Here is a 14,986-nt window from a genome sequence, read left to right as displayed (position 1 = left end):
CGGTTCAGCCATTTGATTGGCTATTAAATTATGTCCCAGAAAAAACACACTCTGATACCTGACACCGATTTCGAGTGATCCCTGATACAAAAACCAAGTGACTACCGATACCTGACACAAAATTCGAGTGGCACCTTAAATTCGAGTGATACCTGAAACCTGATAATAAATTTGAGTGGCACTTGATTTTAAAATTGAGTGACACCTGATACCCGATTTTAAAATCGAGTGACACCTGATACCTGATTTTAAAATCGAGTGACACCTGATGCCTGATATTAAATTGGAGTGATGCATGAGAACTGACATAAAATAAGCATGATGCTTGATGCCAAATAAGACTGACACCAGATGGGTGATATCAAATATGAGTGATGACTGAGGGCTGAACTTTAAACTTACTGAAGGCTGATCGCAAAACTAAGTGATGCATGACAACTGACTCTGAGGAGTGAGGATGTCCTAATATGGAGCGATAGAGCCTGACATGGAAAGGACTTTTGTGGCTATTTTATTATTTCTGCTTTACATGATTGTAAACTACAAGATAACGTTATCTCTCACTATCAGAGAAATCTGGAGGGGTTGTCATTTTCATGAGACAATGCTGAGACTGAGGCAGTGCTGTGTCAACACATTCATTTTTATTTTCAACAAGGCTAATGCAGACATTGTTATATGCCTTTCAATAATTGAAGGACTACACATCAAAGGAGTGGCCACCCCTTAAATGGCAACACAGGGGTTTTAAATGCTCTATTTAATTATTCAATGAAACATCGAACTGCACGGGGACTGGAGGGGGAGAACACAAATTAAAATGTGCAAATGTGATATAGATGTGACTACTTCACCACTCCCGTTTTCTCCAGCAGGAGGCTCATCATTCTGAATGTGTTGTCTGTGCATTTCAGTGTTTTGTGCTTGCTGTTGCTATACCTGCAGGTTTTGTTTGTATTGTCTTGTATATCTTATCTGTTTCAATACCACTGTCACCCATCCTTGTAATAAGCCTGGGGAGGGTAAGGTAGGTAGGTCAGACGCCCCAGGGCTTCCATTTACATCACGTAGGGTTGGTTTTCTGTTTCAACACACTAGGGTAGTCCTTCACGGGGTGCCACAATGTGTATTTTTGGGCTAGGCTAGGAGAGTGTTGCCTTAGTGGCTTAAATAGATGAGGGGTTTCTTTATTTCTTTGATTTGGTACCCATGTTTTCATCCTCCCTTTAGTTCTGTGTATGTATTGAATTTATCCGGGGTATTGGTTATGCCCTGATCTTTAGTTATTGTTGTCCCAACAATAAATATTTATTATTTTTCAACATTGTCCGTGGCCCCGTTCTGTCTCCCCATCGTTTCCCAAGTCGCATGCACAGGTATACTATGTTGTGCTACCCCCCAACCCCCCCCACCCCCGACACACTTTCTGCCCCTAGATCCAAGACCAAGGGGGAGTCTTTAATGTTTTAGACGGAAACCCAGATCTGTATATAAATGATTTTCTCTGTGGAGATGTTGTACAACATACGGGCACACCATACATAGGCCTGAAACACCGTTCAGTTGTTAATAAAATATTGAAAAAATCGTCTGCTACTGCTCCAATTTATTGTCCTTCAGTTTATTTTTAACTTGTCACAGCACTACACGTCCTGTGAAATTTGTGTTCGGCAAGTCTTTAATGCACTTGAATATTAACTGTAAGCAGTAATTGTTTCTGTATGTGGACTTCACTCCATGCTGCTAATAAAACTGTAATTTCTTCGTGATCCCACACAGCACTTGAGATTATATCTTCCGACATAATGTGGTTGATCTGTTCCCTGTCTACAAGTCAAGCACACATATCGCTTCTGAAAGTGAAGTATTTCCTTAGTGGGCGTAACGGATTCTTACGGCCTCGTCAGGCACCAGATAGTTAACCATCCAGAAACGGGTATTCAGAATTGTCAGAGAACTTCATCCAGTCTATTTTTCAATGATCCCAAGGAACTGGCTTGAACAACATGGCAGGGGAATGTGTTCCAGACAGCCACAACGCTAAGCGAAGGAGGGTCTCTGTATCTGTATATATATCATATACATTGTGACATAGGGTGAAGGACAGGTGTGTCCCGAGATGCAGGTTGAAAGCCGTGGACTAAGATCAGGAAACTGTCTTTAGACTCGTAGTCGTTGTCCGGTGAACACCTTCAAGTGTGCTCTGTAACTCCCTCAAACTTCGCCTGAACGTCAAAAAGGCCAAACCTCAGAACACTGATGTTAGTCAGATCAGCTTGATGTTGTGCAGAACATCTCTAGTGTCCACTGGGGGACCTTGTGTTCACTTTAGATTTGACCTTTTCAAAGTGTGAACTGAAAAGCTCTGACTTGTTCCACTGTGTCTTCCGGTCGGTTGATCTGGTTGCTAAATGAAGCAGCATGCAACATCTGGGGAAGATCAAACCAGACTTTGAACCAGCTCTGTGTTTGGCAGATGTGTGCAATTGCAGGAAGCAAAAGCACAATCTGCATGAGAACCCCTTGACTCTATATGATTTTTTTTCCCAGAATGGTAGCAGGTCTTATAAGGACTTCATGTATGTTTTAACCTCATTGTATTGGTATCCTAGGTCATTGTCAACCGAGGTTTAGAAAAGTAAGATTTGATTTAAGCCAAACCTACTAGTTTTCTCTTAAGAAAGCAACAAAAACAAGGAATTTAGAATTAAACATACAGCATGAAGGTGGGAGTATGGGGTGCTGGGCCCGCTTATGCTTGCCATCCGGTCCTTTTATTCTCAAAGCAAGAGCGGTGTCCGTATTCTCGGTATTAAGTCAAAAATGTTCAAGGTGGGTGTTGAACTCCGCCAAGGGTGCGTCTTGTCCCCACTCCTGTTTGTGATTTTCATGGACAGGATATCAAGGCGCAGCCGAGGTAGGGAGAGTATCCAGTTTGGGGGCTTGGAGGTGGCATCGCTGCTGTTTGCAGATGATGTTGTGCTTCTTGCCCAATCCGACTGTGATCTCCAACACGCACTCGAGCATTTCACGGCTGAGTGTGAAGCGGTTGGGATGAGAATCAGCACCTCCAAGTCTGTGGCCATGGTTCTCTCTCGGAAAAGAGTGGATTGCTCGTTCCAGGTTAGGGGGGAGCAGCTGCCCTTAGTGGAGGAGAAGTACCTTGGGGGTTTGTTCACGATTGATGGAAAGGGGGAGCGTGAGATTGACAGGTGGATCGCTGCACCATCTGCAGTATTGCGGGCGCTGTATCGGTCCATGGTGGTGAAGCGGGAGCTGAGTCCTCGGACAAGGCTTGCGGTTTACATGTCAGTCTACCTCCACATCCTCACCTATGGTCATAAACGTTGGGTAATGACCGAAAGGACGAGATCGTGGGTACAAGCAGCAGAAATGAGGTTCCTCCGCAGGGTTGCTGGACTCACCCTTTGGGATAGGGTGAGGAGCTCAGTAATCCGGGTGAGCCTAGGAGTAAAGTCGCTACTTTTCCGGATCGAGAGGAGCCAGTTGAGGTGGTTTGGGCATCTGGTAAGGATGCCCCCCAGGAGGCTGCCTGTGCAGCTTTACTGGGCACACTCCACTGGGTGGAGACCCCGAGGCTGACCCAGGGCACGCTGGAGGGGTAATATCTAACGGCTGACCTGGGAACGCCTGGGAACCCCCAGGAGGAGCTGGAATCTGTCGCTGGCGAAAGGGAGCTCTGGTCTGCCCTGCTTAGTATGCTGCCACTGCGACCCTCACCAGGACAAGCAGTGTAGAAAATGGATGGATGGATGGATGGATACAGCATGAAGTATTCAAATTTCCAGAAGACTTTTGGTAAAGTTCCATATGAATGATTAATTCTCTGAATGTGCTGTAGGCATAACAGTTAATGTTTGCATGTGTTGGGGAGCAAATGATAGAGAAAATGGGAGATACTAAATTTGGAAGCAATTTGTGAAAAAGATGCAGCTGTTTGTTTATTCATCATAATGTTTTAATTATACATGTCATGTATACTGTATATTCAATATGATGTTTCTTGTTGTTTCTTACAAGATGTTCCAAAATCCTCACTTTTACTTTTAAATGATCTATTTTATTAAAAAATGCAAACAAAACAACGGAATATACAAATAATTGAAGAAAACATTCGCAGTCAACTGTACACCCGGGGGGCAGCATCTAAACATTTAGCAGTTTTGCAGTTTAACAGTTTAACAAAACAAAGGCATCTGGCCCACTACTGAGAAGAGCAAGATGGTTTGGAAATGTTGTCGGAGCCCCACTGAGAATCGGACAATCTTGGCAGTGACTTAGCAACACGATTTATATGCTTTGCAACACATCAGAGAAAGCATTAGATCCACAACTTGGGTGAATCAGTGGTTTCCAGCGATGCCTGCTTTAAGATAATACAATATTTCAAGATTTGTTGTGTTTTATTTTTGTACCTGTTGATTGAAAGTTGATACCTTTCTTTTTTCAGTATGTAAATGTGCAACTTTTTTTTCTAAAATAGGGGAGATGCTATGATGTTTTCTTTTCTCAGTTGTATATACAAAAATGAATAATGAAATTCCAGATGAAGTTATGAAACAGTGCCTTGTCTCTGGTTTAATATAAAGAAACCTAAGGGGGTGAAATGGCCTTGCTTCTATGAACTTTGCTCAGTTTTGTCCATTTTGATTGTGCGATTGTGATTTGGACTCAAAGAGGTAAGATATGTAATTCAGGAAGACCAAGAACTTTGTTTTTCTGCTAAGGGGACAGGACAACTGCACCGCATCAAAGGGACAATGGGCGGGGCCATGTACTGTCAAAGCTTGGGTGAGAACCTCCTTCCCTCAGCCAGGGCATTGAAAATGGGTCGTGGATGGGTATTCCAGCATGGCAATGACCCAAAACACACAGCCAAGGCAACAAAGAAATGTGGCTCAAGAAGAAGCACATTAATGTCCTGGAGTGGCCTAGCCAGTCTCCAGACCTTTATTCCATAGAAAACCTGTCGAGGGAGCTGAAGGTTCGAGTTGCCAAACGTCAGCCTCGAAACCTTAATGACTTGGAGAGGATCTGCAAAGAGGAGTGGGACAAAATCCCTCCTGAGATGTGTGCAAACCTGGTGGCCAACTACAAGAAACGTCTGACCTCAGTGATTGCCAACAAGGGTTTTGCCACCAAGTACTAAGTCAAAGGGGTAAAATACTTATTTCCCTCATTAACATGCAAATCAATTTATAACTTTTTTGAAATGCGTTTTTCTGGATTTTTTTGTTGTTATTCTGTCTCTCACTGTTAAAATACACCTAACATTAAAATGATAGACTGATCATTTCTTTGTCAGTGGGCAAACGTACAAAATCAGCAGGGGATCAAATACTTTTTTCCCTCACTGTAGATACTGTATAAAAAAAGTTTTGATCCAAGGTCTGCCAGAGCAGTGCAAGCATCTGAATAAAAAAGTGCTTAAATTAACTCCATGTACAGAAGCCATTGGGAAACAATTTTCTGAGATTCGTTCCTTGGAGCCCAACAGAGTTTTCTGCTATTCATGAAATCTGACCTTTTGAATCTGAGTAATATCAATGAAATCATTTTTCAGTTACCTAAACTGACCCTGAACCCTTTCCCCAGGATCAAAGGTACATCATGATTTAGAAAGAAACATTCTGCAGTGGATCCTCCAAGGTCACAAACTAAAGAATACTGTTATAAGGATTGGCCTTATAAGAACTAGCTAAGTGCAATGAGCTTCACTAACAATTGTCTAAGAAGAGAATTGGTGCCATTGTTTCTGAGTGTGGGGGGCTAGGAAATAAAATAAGCCCTGCTACTGCTTTCTGTCTAAAGAAATGTCAGTGAAGGGCAAAGAGTTTTCTGACTGTGCTTTATCTATAAAGGTGAGTTTGCTCCTTTTTTCTCTGCAGTGTCAGGTTCTACAACAAGGTTTGAAAATGGCTGCATGCGAACGGTCTCACAAAATGACATTTTTTAAGGTATTGTTATCCAGCTGCAAGAACCTATTTCATGGTCTTAGTCAAGAATTGCTCGCAGGGTTTGCTAGAGTGTTGTGTCATTGCCTTAAAAGAGATAGTAATGTCCCTGTCCTTCACTGGTCATGATTGCCTTACAGCAGGTTGGCAGTGGCCATGTGCATGTCTAGCTCCAATGTGCTGATATTCCTTGTCGGAAATACAGAAACAAATGTCTTGAAACATATTTATGATGGAATGTTGTTGGGCATACAACTTCATCTGCATTACATGGTATATATATATTATACAGTATACACGTGTGTGTGTGTGTGTGTATATATAAAAAAAAGAACAACATAAAAATCATGTCAGAAAAGGAATTTTACTAAAACACGTTGTTTTGCAGAAGGCCTCAGGATATAAAGTTGCAGTCTCTTTCCACATTAAATATTTAGATTTTAAACTCATCAACTTGCATTTGCTTCCAACAGTAAATATAACCATTAAATGGACTAACTCTTCTTGGATTTACTGGTGTGCTGTTTGCTTCTTTTGTGACGTAAATGTGAAGATTTCTGCTCTGCCACTCTTTCAGGTTGAAGCTGGGAGAAATTATAGCCCAATTTCAATTAACTGTCTCGAACAAACAATAAATAAAAAGTTCTTCCCCTTTTGGCCTTTTGGCCTTCAGCACCAGGGCTCTAGTTTGTTGCTCAACTTGACGGTGATTGTTTTGACTCACCCAAATGCTCTTCAAATGTGAAACACATTAGAAAAGAATCCCGCAAAAAGAAATGTCTCCCGACACTTGTTTTATTGGAGGCAGAAGGTTGATTTACAGTTTTTATAGGTTTTAACTTGCAAGTGGAACACATACCAAGCAGGCGAGGCATATTTGAACTTTCCCTTGCAGCAAAAAAAAATAAAAAATACATATATCAATTCAATCCACATGAATGTAATACGAGCAGTCATTTGAATCAGTACATTTCTACCTTATCTCGTCTAGGTTAGAATTGTGTATGTGTGTGTGGGGGGGTGTTCATTAATATTCCTTCATAAATCTGTTTGAAATAATTGACATACTCCATGTTTTCAATGTAGGAGCAACAAAGAAACAGAATGTATAATTACAAGTGTCTGGCAGTTATCAGTAGAGATGATAATAAGTGTAGCTGAATACAGAATAAGGACACTCGGGAGAAATCTATTCATACCTTGCGCATGTATATCACACTTCAATGGGCTGCAGAAGCACATCTGAAAATGGTAGTTTGCAATAATGCATATCTGAAAACATCACAATGGACATGTGGTTTTTTCATGTTCATCCTTTTCAAATGGTTGTGTACATTTTCCTATGGGGTGGGTACAAAATAACATGTCCTGCAGTTCAAGCACATGTTGAAAATGTTCAAAACCACTGAACCAGGTGTCTCTCCTTTGACATGACAGGTGAAAAATCACATTTTTATTTTTAAACTTGGCTTAAAATGTAACTGGTCTTTTGATTTATCACCTAGATCATTGTGAAAAGCTATTAGGTAGGCCCTTTTTGCTGGGGCTGTAACTAATTAAAAGGCCAGCCTGTGATCATTTACATTTTGAATGGCGTTCTCTGAGGTAGATCCGCTCAATAAGACTCGGTGGCTTTGTGTGGTATTGGCATTGTCATTTACAGATCGATGAGATGTCAATCATGTAAAAGTAGCTTGTGTGATTAAGGAGAAAATTGTGTAGCAATTGTGACCACCCCCTGTCAGTTGATTGTCCACAGAACATGACTATTATGCTCTCGGAGAACTGTGCACTTCTAAACTGCGAAGGGACACTATAACAAAGAAGGGACACTAACAAAGAAGACAGAGCTTAATTTGATGCTTTGGTGAGTGTTTCTGTAATTATCGCATCAAATATGGGTCTGGACAATGTAAAATGTGATTAGATGTGCGTAGAATCTTGCGATTTTAACTTGGGCTTAATTAATCAATGTACTTGCATTGGTTATCTTTCCCGCCAGGCCATGGAAAATACAGAAGATCAGTGGCGCACTTCATCTTCAACTCACGGGTGATGAGTGGTTAAAAAAAAAGGGTTCCAGGATAAGACATGCCCAAACCCATTCTTTTCCGAAGCTGCTCTGATTTATGTAGACAGACAGGGTTCTAGTGACGCACAGCAGATGACATAATTCGGAGCCAAGTTTACTGTCAGAATCTATCAGTGCAGGCTGCCATCTTAGTCAGAAGCCGCACGCAGCTGGAGGAGGAACACGCGCATACTTAGCCTTTTTTTACGGATAAATTCCCTTATGGAAAGCAAACTTAAATTTCTCCACAATTTTTTACAACACACAAGGGAGTACTATTAATAGTAGTAGTATTTTATCTTGTTAATGCCATTATCCAAAATGACTCATTTTAAACATAGCCAATGCATTATAAAATGACAGTGCTTTATAAACACTCACAATGGGTAGAGTTTACAGCATTGCAGAGTGTTAAAGTAATTGTGATGTGGTGGGTGGTGCTTTTCCAAAAATAATATCTTTGTATGTTTATATTGATGTGCTTTCTTGCCGAAAGAAACTGTCCCTTGGTTCGTGGTTAAGGATCGTTTAGATTAAATTTGAATTTATTTTAACTTCAAAATTGTGCTCACTAGGGCTTTCCCAAGCTAGAGATGCATCCCTATACTCAGTCACAGCTGAAAATGTGTCTTTTTGTCAATGTATAATCCAAAGTGCTTTTGCAAGAGGGCTTGAAAATGATTAATAATAATTGGTTTTGTTCATTTCAATACATTAATTCAATCGTGAACGAACACTCTGGAACTCCCTTATATAGTTCTTCGCATTAATGATATAGATTGTGTCATTTTAAATGCTGTTAAAGTATTCTGTTCCAACACCATGCTTGTTATGTGTTTTCAAGCTGTAAAAGATTGCTGAGCATTTTCATTCCATTTCATATGCATTTTGTTCTGCTAGAAGAGTGAAAATGCCATCTTTACAGCTAAATGAAAATGAACTGAGAATCAATTTTCAAGTAGACAATTGTGACATAAGTCATCTGATATATGTGTAAAATAGTTTTCTACCGTGGAGTTAAAAGAATAATCCCATCGCATCGATAATGACCAGTCTACCATCCTAATGTGTACAGTGACTATTCCATATGCATTAAATATATTGTGAATGCCTGTGATATGACCATGTAACTATTATACCCAAGTTTGAACAGGTATTTAAACAAGGTAGCACACAAACAACAAAAAGAAAACTACTTTGAAAAGTTAGTAATAAAGCATTTTCCCGAGATAGCCTGACACCCATGTTCTGTGTTTCTGAGTGTAAAGTAACAGCTCGGTGCTAAAATGTCTTATTTTAGTTTTTAGCAGATAGCTGATGTGATATAACCTGAGACGAAGACAGCTAATCAAGTACATTGCCTACTGCAGATTTCAGATCGTGTTATTCGTGTTGGTCTGATGGGATGGACACCGGAAAAGATGCCAGCCTGTTTGTATTTGATTGGAAAGCTTTCATGTGGATGACGTTACAGCCTTAAATTCAAAGCTCCCTTAGCTGTTTCAGCTTAAGCTAAAAGATTAATGTGTTAAGGTTTTTGTTGACTGTGAAATCACAGTGATTTTCTCGCTGGATAGGTGAAAACCAGAGTACAGCAACAGGATTAGAAGGTTTTTAGTTTTGTTATTTTTGTAAAGACATTATAACAAGGTTTTTGGTCATGCAATTTAAATAATAATTTTACCTGTAACATCATTCACAGGCAGTGAGATGCCACTTGCATTAAAACATTAAAACCAACATCACCCTGCTGATTGCCATCAAAGTGGGTGATTAATAAAAATGCCAGAGTATCCTGAAAACTGGAGGTGATGTAAAGAGGAGGAATGACACTATTTTGCCACCAGAGGGGTGGTCAATAATGTCAATATTTAATTATAGTGGAAAGGAATGCTGAACAACATTTAAATTTATATTTAAATTACAGCTACTGTTCACAATGACCTCTGCTGTTTATTCAGGCTGGGGAGTGCACTTGCTGAAAATCTGTAGTGTTGTGTCCTGGGAACCAAGCAGCTTTGAGAAATTCATTTTTTAAGCTCATTGAAGTTACAAGGCTTGCAGCAATAAACCCATGACTTCCCAGAGCAACAGAAAAGGTGTCTAAGGGATCAAGGTCTGGTGAATGGGCTTAGTCTACCTATTCTTCACCCTGGTGGTTCAGTGTCTCATCAAGAATCAGGCACATATGATATGATTTGCAGGAGCAGTGATGAGAAATCACCGGCTGGATGTCAACAAATGCAGGGTCAGGAGGGTAGGGTGAAAGGATATTGTGTAGGACCTGCATTTTGAAAACCTATTTTCCATGTTTGGGTCTTGGCAAATGATACTCATTATTTCTTGACAACAGGACTGGGTGGTTGGTTCCTGACACCCACAGCTCTCCTGTATATTTAGGTTCTTGTTATTTTCAGTGCAAATACACCTCCACTTAATTTCCCCATTTATCCCCCGGTCCTTGTTTCATTGTAAAGGGTTTATTTCCTGGGTATGGAGCAGTGCATGGACTCAAGGCTGACAATGATAACGAGGAAGAACTATGTTTTATGGATGACATTCCAAACTATGAGATGGCCATGGGACTTTGCTTTCCACACCCTGCATTTTGTTTGTCTGTGTGTTTTTAATGAATTATACAATGAACCACATTGTAACATTCATTAAAAAAATATATATATTGTAACGACAGGATTTCATAGTCTTCGCAGCAAATAATGGAGGGGACACTGGTGCTGCTCTCCCGGCTGAGTTTCCTTTTCTTCAGCGGGGAGCTCTAGCTGGGCTGCGCACTCTGGCGCTACACGGCTTCCCTCTCGCCAGACGTCTTCACTTTCGCCGTCCTGCTGCTCATGACATCCAAGCATGCCATCACCGACGTGTACGTCATCACATGCACAAACTGCCGGATCACCCCACACGGTTCCTCTCCCAGCCATTCAGTCAAGTGCAGGAATTTCATGTCGTCGCTCCAGCCACTTAACTGTGCTCTCAGTTCAAAGTCTCTCTTGAACCTCCTCCAGTTTTGCTCATCCGCTTCATCCTGCCTCTGGGCATCACTTGCCGGCTCAGCCATTGTCCATTCTTCTGGTAGAGCCTGCTGAACCTCAGCCTGCGACGCCCCAATTCGTCCTTGGGGATTCCCCACGACTCGGGCCCCCGCTGTTCCCCTCCCCTCGCTGCATGTGGTGAAACCCTCTCGGTCGCTTTTCGGATGGATGGCCTTGGTGTAGGTCCCATCCCACTGCTGACACCAGTGTAACAACTTAGGATTTCTTCTTGGTCGCAGCACATAATGGAGGGGACACAGGATTCAAACAACTGGAACTTTTTAAGCACAGTTATCTCAGGCTGGAGCGACCGTCTTTCTTAGCTCACTCTGCACTGCACTCACACATACACACAAGCCCTCCATGTCTCCCATTAACAGTCAATTTGCTGGGTCGCTACAATATATATATATATATATATATATATAGTTTATAGTTTATATATATATATATATATATATATAAAACTCTGAAAATCATGAAAACTGATATTGATACATGCGGCCAGTGGGTGTCAAGATGCCTACACCAGTCTTCTCTAGGCTTGTACCTGTCAGATGTTTGCTAGACAAAGCAATCGCTGCGGCAGCACTCTTTCAGCTCCTAGCCTCACGTAACCAAATTAGCCAAGCGCCCCCTGCAACTGTGAGACTTCACATTCTTCACATGTCCGCCCGATTTGATCACAGAGGAAGAGAAAGCATCTGGCTTCTTTATACCTGAGTGATTCTTAGGAAGGCAAAAAGTGCATCACAGTGTCGCTGTCACAGGCGCTTGTGCGTCTACCCGTCTCGCTGCACATCCCTCCTGTCGTCGCGCTTTATATATCAATAGATCTGTGGAGAGGAGAGGCAGGAGTATAAACAGCAGCTCTATCATTGTGAAACCAACATTTTTCTTTGTGATCCTAAACTGGATAGGCAACCATCCAATGATCAACTATTTAAGGACTGAAAGAGAAACACCAAAGGATCTCGTGGTGAAATGTGTATTTTTTTAAATAAAGACAATAAAGTCTCGACGGCAATCAGTCCACTGTTATTAATTAATCTAAACTAAAGCGTTTGAAGAAAGATTGCTGACAATTACTTTTGTTCCAGAGTTCAGCTTGCTGGCAAAAATGATTTATGCTGTGAAATGCAGAAAATAGTCATTAGCATGTAAGTGTGTTCGTACTTGATCTCTTCGTTTTTGCATCAAACCCTGCAGGAAAATAGGTTCAATATTTTAACAAAATACTCATTCTATATACTGTTCCTACCTTGGATTCTATTATAAGGCAGTCGTCACATGCTCCAAACACCATCAAAGAGTCTTTATGTGAGTTCTGCTTCCACTTTATTTTGTATCCTCTCATTTGTCTGTAATATGAATGACAGTTAACCTGGCCTACACGTCCCCCTGCTTTAAACATAAAACATAAAACAGTGTTTTTCCAATTACAAAGACTCATCCAGTAGCCAATATGATAGATACAATCCTTTAAATACAATAAAAAAGCCAGCTCTTAGCATTCAGAGAGCGCATTCTTCCGCTGTCAGAGCTGTGGCAAGGTCTACAGAATGCCTGTCAGCAATTCCCTGTCCTCCCATTCAAGAAATTAACTATTTTTAAGCTGCAGTCCAGGGGAGCATGCCTATTACATCCATGCGATTTATGTTCCAGTCAGGCTCTTATTTTAAGCACAGCATGACATTTTGTGACACAATCATGCAGATGCATATGCAACTCTTTATATATAATATAATGTATGAGATTTAGCATGGTTGGTGCAATACACTGCTGCTGACCCTACCATCTAATCTCTTGTCAGTTATCACCAGCACTCCTCACTACAGATCATCAGATGTTTTTTTGTTTGTTTGTTTGATTTGATTTTAATTAGTTCTCACTATTCCCAAGAAGAATCTTACACCTCTTTTGCTGCGGTTGCTATATTTCCAATTGTAGTTTTCATTCACTATCTCACTCAATTTGCATTATGCTGTGTATTTGTGAAATCATTCTACTTAATAGTGCACATTTATTTTTTTAGTCATTATTATGTTAAAGTTCTGTTTATCATTCTGTTGTGTTCTTGAATGCCAAAAAGAGAGAGTCACTTTGAGGAACTACAAAACGAAAACTGATTGAGACCCTTGTATTTTTGAATCTAATGTGTTTGTTGTCTGTTGTAGCTGACATAATGGAAGAAGTGGAACTACTTTCAAGTTTAATTTGGTGATCTAGTTTTTCTTATTTATATATATAAAAAAAACATTTTAATTCATATTAAGTCCATTAGGAAAGGTTGTATATTTTAGAATTATGTTAATTGTGTAATTGGTTAAATAGGAGCCACACAAATCCACTTAGCCAATAGCTAACATAATTGTGCTGCCTTTAGCTATTCACTTAAGAATAATACAAAAAAAATAAGCCATAGGGTTACACAATTAATGTTTATCAGAAAAATTGCAGGGACTAAAGTTAACTGAAGCAAGCAATTATTTTCAGCTTCATACAGCACCCCTGTTGGGCAGTAGATGGTAACTGTAACATAAATTCATTACTTTTCTAGATGGGTGATTACAATTATCTTGCATAACCTAGAAGACAAGACTTTTAACTTAGTTCTTCTCCTGCAAATAATCTCAACCTCAAACAGGAAAAGGGAAAGCATCTTGTGCATTGTGATTGTAAAGCTGGTGGCTGTTTGCATTCTTTGTTATTATAGTCGATTTAAGGATTGCAGTTCTATTATCTTTGTGTGAGTTGGAAAGGCTCGTCTGATACCTTGCAGTGTCAATGTCAGAATTGTGGTTCTCCAGACTCGAGTAGAATTATACACAGAAGCTAGCCTAGGTATTTTCTTCAAACTGCTCTGTAATCTCCAGTTATTTCTTTAACCACAGATCTGTATTATTGAACAAAAAAATACTATTGATTTTCCAGTTTTTTGGGTTAAAACATATTCCTTTTATTCAATATATTTCTTCCATGTTGTCAAGGTTACACTTTGGAGTGTTTCAGTGAAAAAGGCAAACCAAAGACAAACCCATATAGCAAACCTGCTTATGTGTTTCAAGAGAACTCACAATTTTCTCTCTCATCTTTTCTTTCTTTTTTAATATTTATTTTTGTAAAAATATTTGGGTTAGTTTGAATATGCAAAGTTAGCAGCTGCATATGCTTCAGCAGTCTATATAATTTAACAGCCGGAAGGCATACAACACAGTTAATAACTCTTTACTGTGGCTGAATACTGAACAAGTTGTATGCAGGCAATCCCAATATTAGAAGAGACAGTTATGAGTAGATGCAACGATCTGATTTATATAATTTATAGCACTTGCTATGCAACTCTTATTAATTGGCTTGTGGTAAAGGACTTAAGGAGACAGCTTTGAAGTTCTGTGTTTTACGATAGGCCTGTGCTCACCAAAGTACAACAGATAACACATCCATGCTGGAGACCCCCCCACCCCCCCAACTGACATATGGGCTGCCATGCCTCGTCTCCACAGAGACTAGCACCACATCCCAATTGAAGATTTATTTTGTGAAACTCAGACATTCAAGGTACTTTATATATTCCATATACCAGAGCAACAAACCCAAATACAAACTACATGCTGCTAACATAAGTGTTACCCAGCTTCTTCTTCAGTTTAATAACAAACAATAAAAGGTGACTTAAAACTAACTTAATGACATTTAAGTAATTCTACCTCAGAACCAAAACATGCTCATGTTTGGTCTTAAAAGAAAGAGCATTGGCTAAAACAACAATTGGACCATTTATATTTCACATACAATGCAACATTAATATTTGGTAAGAGAATTATTCACACATCCTAATTAAGCCTCCACTGACATTGGCATCAGACCAGCCCCCCCTAGAATTCCAA

At 40.1% G+C, this 14,986-nt stretch overlaps 1 protein-coding gene across 1 annotated transcript in view; it reads left to right on the top strand.

The window, feature by feature from the left end:
- asic2 (acid-sensing (proton-gated) ion channel 2) overlaps positions 1-14,986 on the top strand; it is a 368,547-nt gene that overhangs the window by 190,036 nt on the left and 163,525 nt on the right. The window lies entirely within an intron of this gene.

The sequence above is a fragment of the Amia ocellicauda genome, chromosome 3, assembly GCF_036373705.1.
Source record: "Amia ocellicauda isolate fAmiCal2 chromosome 3, fAmiCal2.hap1, whole genome shotgun sequence".
Lineage (NCBI taxonomy): Eukaryota > Metazoa > Chordata > Actinopteri > Amiiformes > Amiidae > Amia > Amia ocellicauda.
This window is presented reverse-complemented; position numbering and strand designations above follow the sequence as displayed.